This window comes from Aotus nancymaae, unplaced genomic scaffold, assembly GCF_030222135.1.
Source record: "Aotus nancymaae isolate 86718 unplaced genomic scaffold, 86718_ANA_hifiasm-v0.15.2.pri h1tg000062l, whole genome shotgun sequence".
NCBI classification, from domain to species: Eukaryota; Metazoa; Chordata; class Mammalia; order Primates; family Aotidae; genus Aotus; species Aotus nancymaae.
The window spans coordinates 10956340-10979656 of record NW_026988476.1 but is presented as its reverse complement, the minus strand read 5'-3'; the positions used below and the strand labels follow the sequence as shown (position 1 = coordinate 10979656).

Below are 23317 nucleotides of genomic sequence, written 5' to 3'. Positions count from 1 at the left end.
CAATGGGCAAAGGATTATCTGTTGAGTAAATGGTGCTGGGATTGCTGGCTAGCTACATGCAGAAGAATGAAACTGGACCCCTGCCTCTAACCATATACAAAAATGTATTCAGGATTAATTGGAGATTTAAATGTAAAATTTCAAACTATAAATATCCTAGAAGCACCTAGGAAATACCCTTCTCAACCTTGGCTTTGGTGACAAATTTTTGGTAAGTCCCCTAAAGCATTGCAATGAAAAGAAAAGTAGATACATGGGGCCTAATTAAACTAAAGAGCTTCTTCACACCAAAAGAGATTACCAACAGAGTAAATAGACAGCCTACAGAATGGGAGAAAATATTTACAAGCTATGCATCTGACAATGATCTAATATCCAAAATCTGTAAGGAATATAAACAAATGAACAAGCAAAAAACAATCCAATTTTAAAAATGGGCAAAGGACATCAGCACACACTTCTCAAAAGAAGACTTACAAGTGTCCAACAGACATAAAAACATGCTCATCGTCATTAATCATCAGAGAACTTCAAATGAAAAGCACAGTGCTATAGAATCTCACACCAGTAATAATGGCTATTAATAAAAAGTCAAACAAATAATAAATTCTGGTGAATCTGTGGGGATTCTTCTACATTGTTTCATTCCCACCAACAGTGTAGATGCATTCCCTTTTCTCTACAGATTTACCAGAATTTCAGATCCATCAGAATTTTCAGCCACTGTGGAAATCAATTTGGAGATTTCTCAAAGAATTTAAAACAGAACTACCATTTGACCTAGCAATCCCACAGCTGGGTATATACCCAAAGGGAAATAATTCATTACATCAGAAAGACACACACACTTTTATGTTCATCACAGCACTAGTCACAATAGTAAAGACACAGAATCAATGTAAATGCTTATCAACAGTGGTTTGGATATGGAAAATATTGTACACATACACCATGGATTACTACATAGCCATAAAAGAGAAAGAAGTCATGTCCTTTGCAGCAGCAATGGATGCAGCTAGAGGTATTATCCTAAATGAATTAATGCAAACACAGAAAACCAAATACTGCCTGTTCTCACTTTTCAGTGGGAGCTGAAAACCCGTAGACTTAAAGATGGAAACAATAAACACTGGGGACTACTAGAGGGTGGAGGTATGGAGGGAGAGATGGGCTTAAAAACTACCCATTGCATACTATGTTCACTATTTGGGTGATGGAACCATCTGTATCCCAAACCTCAGGATCATGCAGTATACACATTTAACAACCTCCACATATACTTGTTGAATCTAAAATTTTGAAAATTCAAAAAAAAATTTAGCAATTTTATACAAATTATCTTAGAAAATAGGGGCAGATAGAATGCTTCTAAATTCATTTTATGAGGGTAATATTACACTGATATAAAATCTAAACAGAGAAAAACATATACTTCATGAACATGGATGTGAATTATTCACAAAATACTGGTGTCTAGAGTCCAACATTAAGTAAAAACAGTAATACATTTTATACAAGTAAGACTTATCACAGGAATACAATAATAGCTTATCATTTGAAAATCACTAACATTTTGAACATATGTAAATGGTCATTAAGAAATAGTGTCATTTTGAGATACAGAAAGGCAGTTGACAAAATTTAGCATATATTCATTTTAAAAACTTTTATCAAACTAGAAATAAAATGTTGCTTTTCCAACTAGATAAAGGGCATACATGGAAAACCCACAGCTAACATACTCTAAGTGAAAGACTGAATACTATTTCAGGTAGTGCACAAGGTGGGAGTGTCTGAATTGTAGATGCTGAATGTCGGTTTATTTTATGTGAAATCTGACTTAATAAAGTTGTTATTAAATAATGAAATTTTTTTACTAATAAAACCTTAAACACATGCTCCCTAAAGTTTATTTTATTTTATATCTCATGTAAAACAATACTTCATATTGTTATATTTTTACTTTTAATACTAAATTTGTCACCCATTTCCCCCTGATTTTCACATTTTAAAGAAGTTTATAAAGAAAAGAATTTAAAAAGTAAAATGTTCTCTCTTTTCCTCATAGATATAGGTAGTAAATATTCTCAGATATATCATTTTCTATATCATAAAAGCATGCAGATCCATCAAATATTTATATACCATATGTGCACACACACATACACATACACAAACATGCATATGCGCACACAAGCTTACATACGTTAACCTGTGTGTGTGTGCATCTTCTCAGCATTCTTGTTTCTTATATATTTGTTTCCCTTCCTTTGAAATAGTTTACTCCAACAACCGATTGACATCAGTTGGCCATTTAACTTATTTTGGAGCAAAGTGACATAATCAAAATTAACATATACTTATTCTTTACAGAAGCTTTTAGAGCTTTCACATCTCTCAACTCTTTTTTTCTCTCAATGTGAATTGTAATGTCTCCACTAAGAATGATTCCTTCATTCTAGATCTTGGAGAATAAGTATGTAAAGCAGAGCTTCTGTGAACATGAAATTTATGCCAGAAATATATTTCCTATAACCCAAAGAAATTTCTTTTGTTATCACAGTCTAATCAAGCAACAGATTATTGATGTGTGTGTGTGTGTGTGTGTGTGTGTGTGTGTAAGTGTATTAGCATCCATGCTGGATAGGATACATATATCTGATATCTGTATACATGTATGTGTGTGACATATGTCTGATATCTGTATATATGTATATGTGTGTGTGTGAATATATGATATGTATCAGCCATGGATACATATACTTAAATATATACACATTCTCTTTTTTTCTTTTTTCTTTTTTGAGACAAAGTCTTGCTCTGTCACCAGGCTGAGTGCAATAGTGCCATCTCAGCTCATGGCAAACTCCGCCTCCTGGGTTCAAGCAATTCTCCTGCTTCAGCCTCATGAATAGCTGGAATTACACAGTTCCACCAAAACGCCCAGCTAATTTTCTGTATTTTTAGTAGAGATGGGGTTTCACTATGTTGGCCAGGCTGGTCTCAAACTCCTGACCTCATGATCTTCCCACCTAGGCCTCCCAAAGTGCTGAGATTATAGGTGTGAGCCACCATGCCCAGCCACACATTCTCTTACATTGAGATATATCATATCATATTGGGGGGTGTGTATATAGTCACATATAGCATGTAAGTATACACACACAGCTGTATACATATGTTTATCTTATTCCACTTCTTGCTTGAACATAATTAAAATAAAAAATTATTTTTTCTTATTAATAGATATTTATTTTCCTTTAAGATTTTGTCATATCAATAACATTGCATGGGTATCTTTAATTCACTTTACATCTATAAAATAAAATTTTGAAAGGAGTATTGTTGGCATAAAATATGTATATTTTATGAGGTATTTGTATACACAGAGTATCTTTGTGGCAGACAATATGTATTTTAGAAATAATGTATACACACATATTTGGAAAATGAATTTTAGTGTCTTGTAATAAGCAATTCTGTAATATGAATTAGCTCATGGGTGATTAAAAATATGGATAAATCATGTTGGTATGTGGCAGAAGTCAGATTGTTTCAAATGGAAATTTTTAGCACATTGATTATTTATGCAGCAGGTAATGACAGCTAAACTCAAAATGTACTAACATAGTTGAATACAGGAACCTGCAGAAAAATATGGTATTGGTATAGGTACAATCTTCTCTATATTGTCTATTACCTGTTTTTATAATTTTTTTTTAACATTTTCACAGGTTTCCTTTAATTATCAGCCTCCACATTCTTACATCCACTTCCATCAACCTATAGTCACCCTTCAAGGTAATCTTTTAAAGTACTATAGAATTGTTAACAGGCTACTTTTTAATTTATTGTATGCTAGATTATTCCATGGTTGACTTGGTTAATTTTGGAATTGTTCCTAGTTTTAGCTGGCCAAAGAAGGAACCTACATGAGATTTGGAAATAAAACAGTGGTTATGACTTTCTGAATCCCTGTGGTTAGACAAGGTGTCAGGCAGATGCAGAAGTATTGGGTAAATTGAAGACTGACTTTACTCTCTACTTCGTTTCTAATTTTCTCAACTATTGCACTACTGACAGTGCCTCAAACTCTTATAGCAGATTCTTGACTCTGGATCCCAAAAATGTTCTACTGGATCTCAGTCAGTTAATCAATTCAAGTATCAGTCAAGTTTCAGTCTTGAAGCGGACATGAAAATGGGAATCAGAATTTGGTTCTCAGATCCGATTAGATTTTATCAAAATAATCAGATTGCCGTGAGAGTATGAAATTATTGATCTTGTAAAACCCAGTGCATGCTTATCTAGAAATTTATTCCTCTTCACCAGGAAGTCCCAAGCCTTACTTAGAATTTGTCTGTAAATATCAATAGCATACATTATTGTTTAAAGTGACCTATAAATGACAGGTTACCAGGGGTAAGGAGAAAACTGATAATATATAGCATAAAATGACAAAAGAGTGACTTAAGTTAATAATGATAATAAAAAGCATGAAGAAACAAAGGATTTACATAATAAAGTAGCTGCTTTTATAGAAGAGTTTCACTGTAATAAGGAATATAATAGAGGGGATTGGTTGTTTCAACTTTCACTGCAGAACTTGAAAGTCAGGTTAAATTCTCAACATTTGAGTTGAATTTAATCACTGGCCACCCTTTAATTCTAAACTGATGCAGGTGAGATTAAAGGATTTATAGGGTTTGTCTGTGTCCCCATGCAAATCTCATCTTGAATTGTAATTTCCATAATTCCCACTTGTCTTAAGAGGGACCAGGTGAAGATAATTGAATCATGGGGGCAGTTTCTGCTGTGCTGTTCTCGTGATAGTGAGTTCTTACGAGAGCTGACGGTTTTATAAAGAGCTTCCCTCTTTCCTCGGCACTCACTTCTTTTCTTGCTGCTGTGTGAAGAAGAAAGTGTTTTCTTCCCCGTCCTCAGCCCTGCTGAACTGTGAGTCAGTTAAACCTCGTTACTTTATAAATTACTCAGTCTCGGGTATGTCTTCATTAGCAGCATGAGAACAGACTAACACAGGGATGAAATGAACTGTTTTGATATTCTGTGAATATTCATAAGGTTATTTGATTTTAAAAGGTGAAATAATTTTTGTAATTAAAATTTCTTTCCAACTTTTCAAAAATAGATTAATTAAAAAATAGATTGCAGTTTTAAGTCTCTGAATATAATAAAATGCGCTTTTCTTAGTACTACTTTAAAGGATTTGAGTAGCCATTTGTTGTACTGGTCCGAGCATAGAAAGTTAAATACCAAGACAAAAGTATGCCAAATTGCAGGGTCTTTATTGCCAGCAACCATGGAGGACTCGCGTCTCTCCAACCCGGGGCCCCGAAAGGAGTGTGTCAAGACCTTTTATACCAGTACAACCACCTCGGGAGTGAGGGTGAGAGGCGGGGGTCGGGGTGAGGGGCTTCAGACGTTCTGAGGGCTAGTAGATTCTGTAAATCACCTCCTGGGCGGAGATGAGGGTGAGGGGCTCCGGACATTCTGAGGGCCAGAGGACTTTTGGCATTCTGATTGTTACTTAAGGAGTTCACGAAAGTGAAGATAAGCATTTGTTTACACATTGTCTGGGTAGGGTGGAAATTACAATCGCAGGGGCCAAGATGGCGTGGGTTTGGACTGCTTGCCTGTTACATTTAAGTTACAGAAAGCCGAGGTATGGTTGAGGTATGCAGGTTTATGGGGCTTTTTACCATGTCACAATTTGATGTATTAGTTTTTCTAAAAGTTATTTTCCAAGAGCTTAAAGAAACTGCTAAGGACCACTAATATATTAGCATTTAATTCAGGAAGAGAAAATGCTTTCTATTTTAAATCTAAAGTTTCTAGCATGGTACATTAGCAAAATGTATCAGTAAATAGAAAAAGATAATAATGGTGACAGACTGATGGAATCTCATTGTATGTATAAATCATCATTTCTTAGCTCTTTACCTAATATTCCAATTTTGGTATTGTGATAAAAATCTGTATTACATTGACAAAAATAGTTTTGTTTCAAAACTCAGTCTCTTTATGCATGTGTGTTATGAGTCTAAATTTTTTTTCGTCTTGTAAAGTTTTCTTCTTTACCCTTAAAAAAAAAATCTGAATTTTTTGTATGCTTCAGGTCATCCTAAGAGAAAGCAAGCTAACAGTTATTTAGAAATTGCTCTATACTAGTTTAAAATTTACTAATTTACACTCTGCAAAACCATGGGTAAATTAGTATCATTTTATATTTTGAGTCAGCATAAATCTTTATCAACCTAAATTCAGGATATTCAACACATACATATCTCTATTCAAACTGCCTTCTCTGGATTAAATTTTTAAAACTTCACAGAAATTGAATGAGACAGATGCTGTCACTAGACCTGTATATTATTTTATGTGCACTAATATACATTCATATCCTTCTGTATTATTTACAGGTAAGATTTATTATATCACAAAACCTTGTGAGACTTGCTTTAGATTCTTAAATGTTGGGACTTATGGATTTTAATTAATATTATACATTCAGTTACAGGCAGATTTATATTTTAAAGATAGGTTTAGACTAAATTTTATGCCTTTTTTACTATGCCACACTGTTCCCCTTGCTCTTTAATTATTGAATAAGATTCTGATCTAACATTTGCTTCTGAGTATGAGAATACAAATTCATCAAAAGTGATTATTTTTAGCATAAGAAAAAAAAAAAGGAGAACTTTCATTTGAGACTAATCTGCTTTCACCAGGAAAAAATTTGTTCCCCTTAACTATAGTCATCTTAAGTAACTACTTCCATCACATAAAGAAAGCTACCCTATAAATTCCTAGGTTATTGTAAAGAATAATACAAATTTTATTCTCATTGGAGAAACATGCAAAATCCTATAGAAAAATTAAACACATGACACTGGCTAGATAAAAGCATAAACTAAATATCTAATGAATCAGAAGTGGGTAGAAATGGGAAGATAGGAAAACTGTGGAAAGTTAAAGCCAATTCCTATGTTTTTCTAAAGGTGATAAGGTGTTTTTCACATTGTCAATATTAACATCAATTTCTGAAATACCCTACAACCCCCAAATCACATGGACACCAATTAGATTCTTTCATATATGTTTCATTTTTATTTTTTGATTTTTTGTAGAGAGGGGGTTCTTTCTACCTTGCTCAAGTTGGTCTCAAATGTTTGGGCTTAACTGACTCTCCCACCGTGGCCTTCCAAAGCACTGGGATTATGGGCATAATTACAGGCATAGGCCCAGTCTCTTTCTCATAATTTATTTATAACTAGACCCTGAGGAAAATAAAATTTGGCTTTTTTTCTTCTGTTGTGGACTGCATTGTGTCCTCCCAAAATTCATATATTAAATTCCTGTCTCCCAACATGATTGTACTTGGAGATAGGCCCTTGAGGGAAGTAATTGGAATTAAATGAAGCCATGAATGATGTTCTAGTCCTATAAGACTGATATTCATATATATATATATATATATATATATATACACACACACACACACACACACACATATGAATACGTAAAAAACTGGAGTGCTCCTTACTATGCATTTACCAAAAAAAAAAAAAAAAGACCAAATGAAGCCACAGTGAGAAGACAGCTTCTGCAAGCAAAGAAGTGAGCCAATACTAGAAACTGAATGTTCTGGCACATTAATCAAGGATCTGGCCTTCAAAACTATTAGAAAATGAATAACCATTGTTTAAGCCACCCAGTCTATTATTTTCTTGTAGCAGTCCAATCAGATTAATAGACTGTCTTAGAGAAAAGAAGATATAAAGTTTCAGCAGTATTAAATAATTTGTTCAATTTTATAATGTACATCTTAAATGCCTAGCCCATAGTATTTTGCACTGTTGAATGTCAATTACAGCTAAAATTAAATGTAAGAGTAGTTTTACTTCTAGCTAGAAAGTTTTACTTCTAGCTACAAATTCAATCCAAAATACCACCATCATTCTTCACAGAACTAGAAAAGGCAGTTCTAAAATTCATATGAATTTTCTTTCCCTTTTCATATTATCCATTAAAGATCCCATATAGCCAAAGCAAGACTAAGCAAAAAAAAAAAATCTGAAGGCATCACATTACCTGACTTCAAACTATAGTATAAGGCCATAGTCACCAAAAGAGCATGGTACGGGTATTAAAATAGGCACATAGATGAATAGAACAGAACAGAAAACCCAGAAGTAAAGCCAAATACTTACAGTCAACTGATCTTTGACAAAGCAAACAAAAACATAAAGTGGAGAAAGGACACCCTATTTAACAATTGGTACTGGGATAATTAACAAGCTACATGTAGAAGAATGAAACTTGATCCTCATCTCTCACCTTATAAAAATATTAATTTAAGGTAGGTCAACGACTTAAATCTAAAACCTGAAACTATAAAAATTCTAGATAATGACATGGAAAAACCCTTCTAGATATTGGTTTAGGCAAAGACAGCATGACCAAGGACCCAAAAGAAATGCAACAAAAACAATAATAAATCAGTGGAGCTTAATTAAACTAAAAAATTTCTCCATAGCAAAAAATTCAGCAAATAGACAACCCACAGTGTGGGAAAAATCTTTACAATCTATACATCCAACAAAGGACTAGTGTCCAGAATCTACTGGGAAGTCAAACAAATTAGCAAGATTTAAAAAAAAAAAAAATGATCCCATCAAAAAATGGGCTAATTACATGAATAGACAATTCTCAAAAGAAGATATATGAATAGTCAACAAACATATGAAACAAATGCTTAAGATCACCAATCATCAGAGAAATGCAAATCAAAACCACAATGAATACCATCTTACTTTTGCAAGAATGAGCATTAATCAAAAAATAATAAATGTAGCAGGGATGTGGTGGAAAGAGAACACTTTTTACATTGCTGATGGGAAGGTAAACTATTACAACAGCTATGGAAAACAGTGTGAAGATTCCTTAAATAACTAAAATTAGACCTACCATTTGATTCAATAATCCCATGACTGAGTATTTACCCAGAGGAAAATAAGTCATTATACAAAAAAGATACTTGCACAGGCATTTTTATAGAAGGAAAATTTGCAATTGCAAAAATATGGAACCAACCCAAGCACTCATAAATCAATGAGTGGATAAAGACATTGTGGTATACACACACATATATATGTATACCACAGTGTCTTTATCCACTCATTGATTTATGCATGTAACAAAAGTGCCCTTGCACCCTATATATATGTGGTAAATGTTTACATATTTATATTTATAACAGATTATAGCTATATATTTATTTATGTTGTCAATCCAATAACTTAGTGGACACATTAAAACCACAGCAATCCCCCAACTTCACAAGGTAGAAGGAATAAAGGGGATGAGATCTGAAAAGTAGAATAGGAAACTCAGAAAAAATTCCATTGACATTGGAGATATTAGAGCCTATTTATTCTGCTCAGTCTACTTGGCCAGTAGAAGCAGACTTTTCACCAGTGTTTGGAGAGGTTTATTTTGCTTTTTATTCCCTGTAGTTATTTCCTCAGTTCTGGAATGTTTAGCTGGAGCAGAAATACTCAGCAACTAAGAGAATACATACATTGTTCCCCTGACCTGTGGAATTAGGGCTATTTTGTTGTGCTAGTGGAAGCCAAAAGAACTGCCTCTATAATGGTCTTCACTGTGGTATTTGCTTTGCAAGATACTGCTGATTCTCCATAGGATTTACTCTCACCACCTCTCCGCTTCTAGATCTATAACTATACTCAAGTCCCAGAATGCCTCAAATGGTGAGATACAAAGGATAATTCATGACTAGTTGTACTACATATCAAAAGAACTGCATTAATTTTATCAAGTTATACAGAAAGAACTCTGAGGAATATGTATAGGAATGAATATTAAAGATTTGAAATATTGGTAGAAAAATTAATCAAGATGGCTCAGTTTGAATTCATTGATATAGGTCCATTAATCAGACATTCTAGCTTCATTGTTTTAACTAAAGAGGTTTAAAAGAGCTTTAAGAGTTTGGTAATTTGACTGATTGAAACATGAATCTAAAAGTGACCTACATTAAACAAATTAAAAAGCCAACATTGCCTTAGTATATTGTTTCAGGGAAGTATTCAAAAGGGAGATTGGAATGTTAGAATGGACTTAGCACGTAAGACCTGTTCACCCATCCTAAGAAAGTCCAGGGGACATATCCCTTTCACCGTGACTACAGGAAACAAATTTGTGGTGGAGTCTCAGTATTATAAACTGAGTTATGCTCGTCGTCCAAAAGTTTTATATGTTGAAATCTCAACCCCCAGTATGACAGTATTTGGAAATGGGCCTATGGGAGATAACAAGGTTTAGATGAGGTCATGAGTGTGGGGCTATCATAGTGGAATTTCTTAATTTTTTTTTAGTTAAGTGTTTAATATTTACTTAGTTTTGGCATTTAACGTATTTATGGATGCTGACATGGGTATACTTTGATATAAGCAATATAAGTGAGAAAAAAATTGGGCATAACTATATATTGTGTTTTTCTTAAGTCTGTGAGGGACATGTATTAATCTGTATTAATTTGAGATATGCCTTTGAATATTCTGTATCTAATATATTGAATATAATTTAATATAAACTACCAAGTATACACAAGGAAGAATTAGGATTATAGGATAAATGTCCCTGAATCGGTTTTTGAGGCCCTTTACACTTTTTGTGACAATGCTTCCATAGCATTCACATTGTATGTGGGTTTTTATGATCACTGGAGAGAGATTAACAGAGGAGAACACTGTTCAATACCTTGTAACTTCCATAAATCTTTGTAAAAGTTTATTGATTTGAGTTGTGCTAGAGATACAGTATTTCCTAGTCTTATAATGCCGGTAAACACAAAAGATTGAACATGTACTCCATCTAACTTTTTTACTATCCAGTAAAGCGGGGTAGATGGGAGGAAGGTGAAGTTCTAACAGCAGTAATGCTCCGTATGTGTTTATTTCTACTATTGTCTGCAGTAGTGAAGCAACACTGTAGCAGATTTGAAAAAGCATTGACTTTTCATGCAAGAAGATCTGAATGGTCAGTCATTTGACTTTTCCAAATTACTTTGACATCCTTAGCACTATCTTGTTCTCTCATGAAGAAATGGACGGACACTACCTTTCAGAAATTGTTTATGTAAAGCAACATCAGAGTTTTGGTACATACTAAATAATAGTTTTTTGTTTGTTTGTTTGTTTGTTTGTTTTGGAGACGGAGTTTCACTCTTGTTACCCAGGCTGGAGTGCAATGGCACGATCTCGGCTCACTGCAACCTCCGCCTCCTGGGTTCAGGCAATTCTCCTGCCTCAGCCTCCTGAGTAGCTGGGATAACAGGCACACACCACCATGCCCAGCTAATTTTTTGTATTTTTAGTAGAGACAGGGTTTCACCATGTTGACCAGGGTGGTCTCGATCTCTTGACCTTGTGATCCACCCGCCTCGGCCTCCCAAAGTGCTGGGATTACAGGCGTGAGCCACCGTGCCCAGCAATAATAGTTTTTAAAAAAAAAAATTGAAGATTTCCTATTATTTTAAAGAAGGCATTTTTTTCAGACAGCTTATCAGTGGAAATTTAATTGAAGAAAACATTAAAGAGTAGTTAAAACCAAAAGGGAATGTTTGGCATGATTTGAACAATTTCACTGGTCAACTTAGAAATGCTCAGTCTAACATTAAGCAGAGCTTTATTTAATAAAGGAATAGATTTCCAAAGTCCTCAAAAGACTGTAGTAATGCAGTGGTCATTATGTTGATATTTATGTGTGACTATCTACAGAGTAATAGAAGGTCAAATTCTGCATTTACTAGAGTCTATTTTGGAGAATGTTTCAATGATGAAAGATGTTTTAGCAAAACAGAAAACTATGTCTCATTTGGCAATTTTTTAATTGACTGTAAGCTATGAGAATTTGAAGGAAGACATATTAGCAGGTTCTGTAAATAAATCAGAATGGCTCTTTAAAACATTCAAGGCTGATAGCCAGAAAAATGAAGAATTGCCCCAACATGGTAGTTGGTAGAAAAAAAAAACTGGAGGCAAGGAGAAAGACAACCCATAGACAGTGAGCCTCTAAAATTATTATTTAAATGAGGAAAATAATACCTGTCTTTTAACATAACTGTAAGAAATTAAAATCATCCCCACTATATAAGACATTAATGGCAGTAATGGTCACATAACAGATCCTCAAAAAGCCATAACTATAAAAATTATAATTATTAAATAAAAAAAAAGATTGCAGGTAATCACAGGAACAGGCTATGTTCCACCAGTAAACAGAATTTTGGATTTTGCATAAGCCACTTACTCAGATAAGCCCTAAGATTTACATTTTATATGTGACAAAAGCGTTCTCTTGAGCTTTAAAACTCTTCTTATATTCTAAAGTTCATAATGATTTAATAATACTGATTAATTCATTCAAGACCATTTAGTATTCTTACACTTTATCCCAGGCATTTTTTTTTAATGTCTAGAATCTAGTCATTGGGGAAGGTATAGTTAGCAACATAGACAAAATTCTTTTCTCAAGAAAATTAAATTTTAGTAGAGGGAGATAGAAAATTTGTTAATTAATTAATTGAGCAATAGAATAGAGTATCTCTGATGATGATAAATGATATCAGGTAAAGGGGAACAGAATTAATAGTTAGAAAGGGACAGTTCTTAAAAACACAAATAAGGAGATCAGGATGTTCTCACTGAGAGGTGGCAATTGAACAAAGACCTGGAAAGACTGAACAAATAAAAATGCTAATAATAGTTATAATATATTTAGCTGCATTAGCGATTTATTTAATAGTTTCTATATACTAGGTGCTGTGGTATGTATGCAAGTTACACGTATCTCTTTAATGTTTACAGCAATTTCACTTTCACAAATTAGAAAACTGAGACTTAATTAATTAATTTGCCCAAAGTCACAGAACTTGTAGTCTGTTGTGGAGTTACAGTTTGAACTTAACATTATTGAGCCAGAGTCTATGCACCTAATAACAACAGTGCACTTATTATGTAAGTGGATAAGACTTAAACATCATGAACTTCCTCAACATTTCCATCCATAGAGTCTTTTTTAATAAATGTTGGAAAATTAAAAGGCAATCTAAAATATTTCCAGTGGATGTAACATTCTCTATTTCAGAAACACACAGGTTTCCTCAGGTCTGCCTTGCATTTTCTCTTGCTTTATACTTCTTATGGGGTACTATCCTACCTCCTAAAAACAAACAAGCAAACAACTTATGAAGCTTAAAATTTGCCCTTTTTCTACTTGCCATTATAACGTTCTTTACTTTTTTACCTGTGATAATTAGGAACAAAAGCAAAGATTGTAAAATGAGAAAACATATCCTTACCTTAAAATTGATTGACACGTTCTGAACAGCTCAATTCGTAAGTTGAGACAGTACCCTGATGGGGGTATTTCTTCATGGCAGCATGAGAAAGAACTAATACAGGCAGTAGATAACAGTGCAATATGGTGGCTTAAACTAAAATTTCTCAATCAATAATTAAATCCTCAAAGTACAGAAATTTAAAAAAAAAAAAAGCACTGGGGGAAAGGTCTGAACAGCATGGGGAAACTGCCCCTATGATCCAATTACCTCCACCTGCTTACACTCTGGACACATGGGGATTATGGGGATTACAATTCCAAATGAGATTTTGGGTGGGGACACAATCATATCACCCCCAGGCCTATTTCAAAAGCAATCATTTTAAAATGTAAATTTTATCAATATATTGGAAACATGACTATCTGTTAATGAATGAACAAAATGTGTAGTCTGAGGCAGGTTATAAAATTCTATAATTTAGTGTAAGGAATTAATTACATTTAATAATAATGACAATTGAAAACCAGGACATCATTATACATGATGGAAATTTAAAGACTTTTTAATAGTAAATTCTATATAAACATTTATATTAAGGACATGAGATATTTGTTTATGATATTGTCACTATAAATATTTCCCTGTAAATCTTGTAGTGATTTTTATCATTGGATAGTAAATTATACTGAAGTTTTGTTTTACTAATTTCTGTTTGTAAAATAATGCTATTTCGAAGTAAGGGAAAGAAAATCTCAGTGACTATAAAATACAATAGTTTTCAGCTTAGCATTGATAAGAGCTTTAAAACACATTTCATTTTATGACATACATGAAATATGGCAAATCTTACAATAAACATTTTAGAATGTATAGTAGTAAAAATGCATAATTGGGACTATAACATGGTACATGTTTCTTTGATGTTATTGATTAAAAAAAATCACATTTTAGTACATTATTAGTAAGCAATTAATTCAGATTTGATGAGATGAGTGACATGTGGGTGAAATCAATATTTTCATCCAGAAATGTTTTACCTTTGTCAGGTACAGTGGGTTGAATGGTGGCCTCAAAAATGATAGATCCATAACAAATCCATGAATATTACCTTATTTGGGAAAAGGGTATTTGTAGATAGAAATAAATTAAGGATGTTGAGATGAAATCATTCTAGATTATCTATATTGGCCCAGATCCAATGACAACTGGCTTTTGAAAGAAACACAGATAAGAGACACACTGAAGATGAAGGCAACTTGAAGATGAAGACAGAGATTCTAACACTGCGGCCAGAAACCAAGGAAGCCAGGGAATGCCAACAGCCATCAGAAGCTGTAGGAGTCAAGGAAGAATGTTTCTAAACTGGCATCCAGAAAGTGTGAAAAATAATTTATTATTGTTTTAAACCACCAAGTTTGTGGTAATTTATTGCAGACACCACAAAAAATGAGTACAAGTTCTTAAAAATGAGGTAGACATCTCACATTTTTTGGCTGTAAGGAGGCCACTATCCTCAGCTTTCCACTGCTGATAGAATGGACCAATGATGAGACTATATGTGGAATTAAAAATATGGACTACTTATCATCAATAACTTTTTAACTACTGCTGCTGTAAGTGTCCAACCTGCTGGTAGAAGAGTGGATGCTGAGCCTTTCATGTAGTAACCTGCTTGAGGAAGCTAGTCGGCTATTGAGTGGCATGGAGATTATACTGGAATGCTTTGAGGGACATTGATTAATCATTAACGGATATCTCCTCTGGATATGGGTTTGCCTTCCTTACACAGAGGCCTTCTGTAGCATCACCTCCTTACTTACAAAATGATTCCTCTCTTTCATGCAATATTAACTCACACCAAAGAACAGCTGGGACAATAGGTTATTGACAATGATATCATTTCACTTTACACCATGAATTCAAAAGCACTTGATCATGATGGAATGGCCTAATAAAGGCCCAGCTAATAGGCCAATTCAGGCACAACAACCTGTAGTGTAGGGTTTCACATTACAAGATGTTGAATATTTGCTGAACACTTGCAAATGGCTCTATGTATGGTGCTGGAATATGCAGGTATAGGAATCAGGAAGGAAAGACAGTACTGACTGCAGTGTCATTATTCCCACTGACATATTTCTTGGATTTGTAATTCTTAATCCCACAACCTTACACTCTAGCAGCTTGAGTTTATGCTTTCTACAAACTAAAACATTGTTTCCAACACTTAGTAAGTACTTGACTAAACTTGAAGATGAGGCTATGTACTAGATCCATTGATCTATCCCAGCTAACAAAGGTATTACTAAACCAACAGACAGGAACAACTTTTCTCCAACCTAGAGATTAACAGGTGTGACTCTTGGTATTAAACTATGCACCATGATAATGGTAAACAGGCAATTGTGAATTATCATGTTGCTACACAAGTAGCCAAGAATAGTCAAACTGCTGACCAGAGATGAGTAAAACTAGAAACAGCAATGGAAGAGAAAGGTGACGAATGTCAGTTATAATCTTGGGAGCAGTGTCAGGGCATGAATGAACTATAACTACCAAATCTGTCTCAAGTTTTGTTTTGTTTTGTTTTTCAGTAAGTTGAGGCCAACTAGCATTTTTAAAATAATTACTTGTAGTTTTACCTTTCTATTGTATAGGAAGTAGGCATTTTGTTTCCATTAATATAGAGTCACCCTGTTGTAGTATGGGAAATAGATATAATTGAATATGAGTTTATGTGATCAAGGAAGTGAACTATATCAGAAATTTACTTCTTCATATCATCTTGCACTCACTTTTCGCAGGAGCCTTGACAATATTTTCCAGCCTTGGTGACTTCCTCTGCCTGTTACCAGTTCTACATGGATTCTAAGTAACTTCACATAGGCACAACCAAATAATATCTTACCTTTAGCCTGAAATCCCAGAACTTCTTTGTTGACCTCAAGTAACACAATTATTTTCATTGTATTTAAATACAGCCAGATGGGTTTTCATAGAGGGGTGAAATTTTGACCAAGAAAACAGGAGATGGCAGATAAGTGTTTTCTCTTCTCCATCATAAAACACAATTATTGTACAGGGCTTGGAAGAAAATATCACAGTATCAATCTCAAGTTGCTGTTGATATCAGACAGTGACTCACTCAACAATACAGCTTTGAATTTCTTTTCTTCCACTTCTGTGTTAATCATACAAATACAACATTAAATATTATAAGCAAATAAAATGATGTTTAAAATAACAAAGACAAAACACTTTGCAATCAGGTTTATAAATGTTTAAATCTATAATAAAGAAAATTTTGAAACATTTACCAAACATAAAAATCAAAAGTCATTCTTTGTTCTTGGATGCAATACCTAACACTTTGTCAATTTTTCCTAAGTGAATTAAATATGTTTCACTATAACAGCAACAACAAGTTTTATTCTGGAGGGAAGTAAATACATTTCTAATTTCTATCAAAACATAAACATTGCAGGAATTGGTGAAAAAAATCTTGAAATAATAGGCATTATTTCTGTCTGATAGCAAGACGTACTTCAAACTCTCTATAACTAACACACTGTGTTTCTGGTGCATACATAGATAGACTCAAGAAACTGAATCAAAAGTCCAGAAATACATATCAGTGTATGAGGATGTTTGTGTTTGGTAAAACTGGCATATCAAGTTATTGGGCAAATAATAGACATTTTATTAAATGGTGTTGGAGGATTTGGATAAATTTTGCTGAAGATAAAATTTGTTCCGCATATGCAGATACATAACCAAACTCAAAATGCAAATGTAATCTAAATACAAATGAAGGAAGGAAAGAAAGGAGGAAGGAAGGATTGATTGATTCAAGAACTGGAAGAAAACATTGAAGAATTTCTTTGTAACTGTGAAGAAAAATTTTCTAAGGTAAAATCAAAATACAATAAAAAATATATTCAACTACATTAAAAATATGATGAAGAAGTAAAGGAAGATTAGATTGGCAAAATTCAGTAAAATGGAAAAACATTTGCTACATATAAAACACGGTTTATTACTACAAAATAAATGTATTTACTTAAACTATATACATATTTCTATATTTAGCTATAAATATATGTACACACGTATACATACAAGGAAGAAAAAAGGAAGGATGCATATTGATATATATGTGTGAATAAGAGAGAAAATAATAATATACATACATATATGGAAGCTTGTTTAAAAAAAATCAGAATGATTATTAAAAGGTAATTATATTCCTTCCCAACAATGATTTGTGTGAATGGAATAAGGACAGAAATGTGACTTCTTTAAATATAGCCTTAATATAATTTTGACTAGAAAAATATTTTAATATTTTCTAAGATCAAAAAAATTTAAAAGAACAATCAAACACAAAAATGGATTTAATTGAATATTAAGTTGTCAACATATCCCTCAAAAATATTAAAATAAAATTATTAAATATTATCAAAATGTTTTTATCAAAGCAATTTGTATATAATAAAGTATACAAATCTTAATTATGAATTTTAAAACATCAACTAGTTTAAATATTATAAAAACTACTATAGTCATGCTCAGTGGGAAAACTGATGAAATTTTAAACTTTTCTTCATAGATGTGTTATTAAAAAGGTATTCGTGTAATGATTAAAAACCCTCTTGTGTGCTTTATAGTAAAGGACAAATGAGTAACTCTATTGTGTTATGGACATAGAGTTTTTGTTGTAGGAGAAGGATGATGCAGATGTGAAATTTAAGTAAAAGTGGGAAAAATAATATGGTACTGGATTTAATATGCCATATGAGTATGAACTTAAAATGTTTTTTCAAAAAATTTTTTTTCTAGTTCTATCCTCTGATTTGTGCTATGTAGTAGCATCTCATTTTGAATTAGCACATCTAGGATCCAGAATTAATGTGTAAATATTATTCCCCACTTAAACAAACCAGGATTTTACTTAAACAAACCAGGATTTCACAGAGAAATGACTCATTCCAGGTCTCAGGCAAGGGAAGCACAAGGGAGACCGAACAAGATATTTTGCCAGAAAGTAATAAGGTGCCCAAAGAAGGATAAGAGCATGCTAAGAGAAAAAGGTAAGCAGATAAATAGGCTTCCTATTGCTCAAATTTGGAATAACCATTAAGAGGATATTCTTTACTAAATGTTCCAAAATAAATCATGTTAGTAACAGATTAAGATGCCAATGAATAAAATAGGAATCCATGAGACCATAGCAATGTAAATAAGGAAGAAACAAAAGTCATTTCCTAAAATAGATTGCAAACTAAAAAATGTAGAAGAAACGCTATAGTTAGATAATCACCAATTGTCAACTAAAACAGAAATTTTTAATTCATCCAGAACTCATTCTAGCAATAATGATCAACTGATGCTAATATGTGTGAATGGTTATTACTGAGGAACCGTATATCTTCATATTTATAGTACTTATTTTTAAAAGGTAAATTTAGTAACTTTATATTGGAGAAAAGTGACAGTCCTTTAACCACATGATCTGATCTAAGTAACTAAGTACTTGTGGAAAGAATCAATACTAATTTCATAAAAGAGATGGTTGTTCTGTAGGACAGTTTCCTTAATCTTATAATATACATGCTGAAACAATAGAAATAGTGAAGCAATATGTCTGCACCTTTTTCTCAAAGAATTCAAAAAAAGATAAAAGAAGAAGATAGAAAAATGAAGAGAGAAAGAAAGAGATAGATAGCAAATATATTACAATGGTAAAAAGTAGAGAATCTGCTTGAAGGATACAGTGGAAATCACTGTGTTCCATGCTTATATGTGACCATGAAGTAAATACATAAGGATGTGGCAGAAATCTTCATTTTCATACCACATTTCATTCCCAACATTTAAAAAATGAAGGCACTGTTTGTTAGTGGCTTCTATGTTAAACATAAATTATATGCTTTTCCAAATGCCTGGGTAAAATTACCTACAACTTTGTTGTATGCTATGTGCCATATGAGGCACATATTGAGAATTTCTAAGATTATAAAAATAACTGATATTTTGTATGAGGTAGCTTGGTCCAGTTCCTTATATATGAGTTTATTAATAATACATTTTAGACAGTTTCTAAATCTGTTCTGAATCATCATGTATAGATTGTTATTTTTATCATGATAATAAAGATAATACATTCAGAACTCAAATGATATTCTTGATAATAAAAGTGATGGTTGATGCTGTATTTATAGCTAAGTTCCCTATTTAAAAACATTTTTCATCCAAAAATTTTAAATTAATAAATCCACAAAGAGAAAAAGAACAAAGGAGGATATTTTAGGTATTTTCAGTATCTGGTGACAATGCTATTGATGTGACAACCTATAAGAATTATGAAAATATGAATTTGAAATAAAACAATTGTTTACTGAGAGGTTAAATATAATTTGCGGTTTCAAAGGAATTGCTTTTTTTAAACCACCTTTGTGTGTGTATATACTATCTACTGAAAATTATAACATGAAAACTTTTATTTTAAAATATCACATAAAAAGCAAGTACTTAAGAAGATAGTCTTCACCCAAATGTAAAGCCGACATAATCTTCACTGTGCTTTTATTCTTCTCAACTCAAGGATGCTGATGGAAATATCTTGTCAGAGTAAGTAAGCTTTCCTGCAGGCATCATTAAACACATACAATGAGGTAGTCATTGGTAGGGATCCTGTAGAACTTCCTACTTCTTTGTGATGCTATATCTCATTTATAGAAAGCATCTCTATTATAAAGAGACAGGACTATAATAGAATTACCTAGCTGAAAGGGAGATCCAAGATGGATCACTTTACTTCAATTCCTCTTTTACAAAATATTCTCATAACATCTATAGTGCCACACTTGACATTTTTTAAACTAGGCTGTGACTGCTCCATTGAGTAAATTAGACTAAAAGTATTAAAACATCCATCATTTAAAACACAATCCTATCATAGTTAAAACAGAATTCAAGGCATATTTTGATGTCAAAGTGATTTTGTCCTTCAGCGATTCCACTTTGTGAGTGTAAATTAGTGTACCCTTTAGAATGAAAATATCTTTTCTTCTAAAATGAATACCTAAAATATCTGTTATCTTTGTTCGTCTTAACTAGCTCCTTATTTCAAGTATGCTTATACTATTGAATATAATCCTGTTATGGTTATATAACAGGAATTAAATGAGTATTACCAATTTAATATTCAGATTAAATTTTCAATTAACATTTCCTGGATAAAGGTTTTGTGAAGACTAACACTTATCCAATTTGGGGCAAATTGTTTAAGTAAAAGAATGCACAATTACAATATAACAGATGTTTAGTATGTATTAAACTTTTAGAGTCCGTTCTATAGCAGAAAGAACAGTATGTAAAAGGCATGAGAGAATGAAATTTATGTGGGCAAAAGATTAGTCTGGTGCTTAAGAAAGGAGGAAGCAGTGCCTGGTAAGATCATTTAGGGCCAGCACTGTGTGGTGCAGTTTACATTAACATGTCAACAAGATTTGCATTCTAGCTGTTAACAAATATTAACGCTTGACCTAAGGCAAATTGTTTTACCTTCCTGAAGCTCAGACTTCTCATTTTAAGAATGAGAAGTCTCTAATTTAGAAAATTAGAACTAACTCATTGGATTGTGATAAAGATAATTAAAATATTGAATGTTAAGACACTTTTTATATCCTGAAAGTAATACTTTGTAGGTTAGAGGCTTAGGATTTAGAAAGTCAGACAGAATGGACTCCCACAATGAGAAAAAAAAAAGCTATCTAATAAAACTGTTAACAAAAAAAAAAAACTTTTTTTTTTTTTTTTTTTTTTTTTTTTTGAGACGAAGTCTCATTTGCCAGGCCAGAGTGCAGTGGCGTGATCTTGGCTCATCGCAACCTCCGACTCCCTGGTTCAAGTGATTTGCGATTCTCCTGCCTCAGCCTCCCAAGTAGCTGGGATTACAGGCACGAGCCACCATGCCCAGCTAATTTTTGTATTTTTAGTGGAGACAGGCTTTTACCATGTTGGCCAGGATGATCTCTATCTCCTGACCTCGTGATCAACCCACCTCGACCTCCCGAAGTGCTGGGATTACAGGTGTGAGCCACCGCACCCAGCCAAAAAAAGCCCTTCTTAAGAGAGACTGTTTCACCTTTAGAAAAGCATTAGAGAAAGACGTGATTGCAAGAAAAATGGGTATGAAAAAGCAAGTAAAATTGTAATAAACTTTTAAACACCTAATTTGACCTTGAGTAACAGTTTGGAATCACTGGGAGTCTCAGACATAACTGACATCCACATTTATCAAATATTTGTAAGTCTTTACCTTGTATGCAAAAAAGGATGGGCAGAATATATGAAAGTGCAGCCCTCTTGCTGGGCTATAGGCACAAAACCCTAACTACTTTCAGGACTTTTCAATCCTATCATGAGAAGTAAAGCCTTCTTGCCTCTGAGGCTAGGGCATAAAATTCAATGTGACTATAAAAATAAGTCTTCTACTTTCAGATAACATAAGTGACTAAATATATTAATGAAAATGCTCACCCTGTTGTACTAACCAACTAGGTAACCAGCCTATATTATCTCTTAATTGCTCCTTTTTGCTATAGAATTCACACTAAATCTGTCTTTCATTTCCCTCTCTTTGGAATTAACCAAAAAAATATCCAAATGCTATCATGAACACCTCTCAACTCTTTCTTTCTGGGGTGCCAGCAGTCATTCAACTCCATCTCACTGCAACAAGTTAAAAATTAAATAAACATAACTTTGTTTACCACAGGCATATTTCTGTAGCTTTGGTCATTGGGATTGGCAGTGTGAATATTAATGCAATTTTGTAGGAAACAGAATATGGCCGTTAGAACAGCCTTATATACTCCCACCCTGCTCATGCCCTCATGGTAGGCAGAGTGTACTTCCCTGCACTTTAATTTTAGGCTTGGTTCTGATGACTTCCTTTGGCTGATACAATATTAATAGATGCGATGTAGGAAGAAACTTGGAAGGTGATTTGGCCTTTCTTTTTGAGCTCCTGGCATTTCCTTGAGAAAAACATATACTGGATAATTGGTGTCATTTGGGCTGAACCACAAAGGCAATAGACCAATGACAGACATGGAACAGATTTAGAAGTTGGAGCCAATTCTAACCGAACTGCATCCTGAAGCAAAGTCACACCAGCTGAACTTTAGACTCACAGCCAAAAACTGAGCTGCTCCAACTGACTTGCAAATCTATAGTAAAAATAAAACAATGTAAGAGCTTGTCACTGAATTGGAGGTAGTTGATACACAGCATTATATGAATGTAGCTGATTGATCTAGAAATCGGTACCAGAAATAGGATATTGTCAAAGAAAGAAAGAAATCTGAAATATATACCGTCTGTTATGGAACCAAGGCAGTGGGCAGTAAGAAAACTGTTATAAAGTTGGGAAAATTGTGTCAGATACCATGTAGTGATAAAGAAAAATGGTAAAATGTCATCGACAATAAGAGGACAAAAAAGTATCTAATAAACATTCAGCATGTCAAAACAGAAATTGCACCAAAATTAAACAGGCAAGGAAGATCTTTGTCAAGACTATTATAATGGGAGAGACAGACTGAAGTCAAGTCTGCTAAATCAAAAGGAGGGAGTGTTTTTAGCCTCTAAGGCAAGCAACTGGGAAAGTACTGGAGGATGCTCAGAAGTTGCAGGGAACTTGATGAATTTATGTGTCCAGAAAGGAAAGTTGTTTATGAGTATGTAATGTTTTTCTCTTTGATTAGGCTATCTGTGTTTACTGACTTGAGCCTATCAAAGTTAGGCTCCTTCCCTCCTTCCTTCCCACAGAGACTGAGAGATATGGGATGCTATCTACTTTGATGTTTTCACTTCAAAGAGATGGTTTTCGGGTCATTGAGAAAGACATTTTTTAGGTTGTAA

The 23317-nt window shown here is 33.3% G+C and overlaps 1 long non-coding RNA gene across 2 annotated transcripts in view; it reads left to right on the top strand.

Moving 5' to 3' along the window:
* LOC105728796 (uncharacterized) overlaps positions 1 to 23317 on the top strand; it is a 324891-nt gene that overhangs the window by 66675 nt on the left and 234899 nt on the right. Inside the window, exon 1 of one of the 2 annotated variants that reach the window (XR_001110135.3) lies at positions 4893 to 4956. The exons of the other annotated variant lie outside the window; for it this stretch is intronic. This is a non-coding gene — a long non-coding RNA (uncharacterized LOC105728796). Of the gene's footprint in view, positions 1 to 4892; positions 4957 to 23317 lie in introns of those variants that run through there. 2 annotated transcript variants of the gene reach the window in all.